The sequence below is a fragment of the Lathyrus oleraceus genome, chromosome 4, assembly GCF_024323335.1.
Source record: "Lathyrus oleraceus cultivar Zhongwan6 chromosome 4, CAAS_Psat_ZW6_1.0, whole genome shotgun sequence".
NCBI classification, from domain to species: Eukaryota; Viridiplantae; Streptophyta; class Magnoliopsida; order Fabales; family Fabaceae; genus Lathyrus; species Lathyrus oleraceus.
In genome coordinates, this window is record NC_066582.1 from 234,824,767 (window position 1) to 234,827,266 (window position 2,500).

The following is a 2,500-nucleotide window of genomic DNA, read 5'->3' on the forward strand; positions in this document are numbered from 1 at the left end:
CCGGGAGAATCCAAATAAGGTTAATGCTAGAGAGCTTCTATTTTTACAAGGAAGCCTCACAAATAGACGTATTAATTCGGTCCCGTTCATGCTTGCCCATATGACATTAACTTTGAATAAAGCGGGACCGATTTCTTTTGGTGGATTGATTACATCTATTGCTCGGGCGCTTAACCTGAACGATGAGATGGCTACCCTAGAACCCTTACCTCCTCGCACAATTAACCTAAAATTTCTGAGAGACATGAAATTGTGCCGCTCGAGGAGAGAAGGAGGCTATATGCTTATGGTTCATGGTGTAGCCATCCCGTCTATTGTTTTACCGTGCACTAGACGTACAGATGTACGAGATGAAAGGAATTGGACATACGCTTTAGATGCTCCCCCTGTTTTAGGTCCTCTTCCTCCTAACATTCCTGATGAGGCGGGACATGACACTGATGATGAATATGATCGACGAGAGAGATCTCCCGTACCCCATGTGTCCCCCCATCATCATTCACCACCACACACCGCACCATCTTCTTCTTCTGCAGGTACCACTCCTGGCTTCTATATTACAGAGGAGATGTGGCGTGACGACCTTCTCTCTACCATCCAGCAACAAATGACAGATAACATGAACTTCATGCAAGAATCGCAACGGAGGACAGACAGGTCCTACGACACTGTTCTACAGTCTCTACTTACGGTTACCAATACACAAGCCCGTCAGTAAAACTACCACCAGAGACACATGGCACTCATTGAAGCCACTCAAGGTTCCATTATAGGTAACCTTCGAGAGGTGAGGGCCGCTCAGGATGCCCTGATGGCGAGGTTGGTTCAGAGAGACCGTCCTCGTACCCGATCCCGTCGTCCACCTCAGGATGGCGAGGGTACTAGTGGTCAGCAATAGGTTGTCAGGTAACTCTTCCCTTATCTTATTTCGAAACATTGGGGACAATGTCCGATTTAAGTGTGGGAGGAGACTCTATCGTCTTTTCTTTATTGATTTTCTCGTTTTTTTCCTTTATCGCTTTTTCTTTGTTATTTTTAGATAGTTTATTTATTGTTATTTCCTTTTAGTTGTTTATTTTGCTTTTTAGTATAATGCATGAGTTTGACGAGTCACCAAATATAGTAGATCTTTAGTACAATCTTACCTCCCCATACCTTTAGCCCCATCGAAATTTTTTTGAAAAAGAAAATAGTGTTATTCCGAAAGTTTTCAGGTTTTAAAGACATGTTTTGAGTAAGGATGCGGTGACTTGGGAGAACTTTGCGAAACATCAGTATCTGTTTTAGCACCATAGACTTCGTAAATATAGGAATCATTCCCGAAACCCCATATACCATGGCCTTAATCATCATTTTCGTATAAGTCCTTAGTAGTTTATCTCAGCAGTCAGCTCCGGCCTACGCATCCTCTACGTAGGGGACCGATGCAAATAAGTGAATGATCCAGAAAAAACAAAAAAAAATTAAAATTAAAAGAAAGCAAAAAGGCAACTCCGGTATAGGTGACCCTCACAAAGTCATTTAAACCAAAAAATTGTAAAAATTTGCTACAAAAAGAAAAAGAAAAAGAAAAAGAAAACTTACCCACTGTTAGTTGGTTCAGAGGTATCTGGCACTGAACTCGGTAGGGCAGATTACGATCCGATCCCCCACAACTACAGTTGGGTCCAATAAAAGGGTTTACACATATTTATGTGCCAGAAACCCCATGCTCAGATCATAATCACTAACAGGCCACTCTACTACGAAGCATGTACGGATAACGGGCTTAATGTGATTGCGCCTGAATGAAAAGGACACAAAAAGAGATGAAGAGGCAGGCCTAGGTATTGTGGGATAATATGGGTTGATTAATATAGGAATGAAGTTTATGTCTGTATTTGCGGATTAGTGTCATCATGATACCCTTAGTTCACTCAGTTAGTACCTATCACTGCATCCCGACTTGAACTTAGAATTTTTACCTAAAACACTCGTTTACACAATTTTTCTTTTATGAGCTTTTTAATGTTTTGCTTGAGGACAAGCAAAGGTTTAAGTGTGGGAGAGTTTGATAACACTGAAATTTACCGTATTTTCGACTCCGATTTCACATGCATTCTAGTTGTTTTATTGTTATTTTGTTATGTTATTGCTATGTTTTCCTTTGTTTTCGGGTTTTTACTTTAATCGGAGCCCCGATCGAGAAAAGGAGCGAAAAAGAGCCAAAAACCCTAAAATTCAGCATTTTTTACTTGTGGCCTACCCCATGGCTGACGCCATAGACCCTGCCATGACGTGTCCAAGCTCAACTTCCCTCAACTTCCACGTTCCCCACTACTTCCACTAAGGCGCCTCATTTTGTGCTTGTGGCGGGCGCCACAAGAGGAAAGTTTTTCCCTCCCATTTTCAAGTTGAAGGGCATCCTTGTCATTTCCATCTTTTTACTTGCTTATAAATAGAAACTCGAAATCACTTTTACAATCATCCAAACTTAGAGCAGAGGCAAACTCAGAGCAAC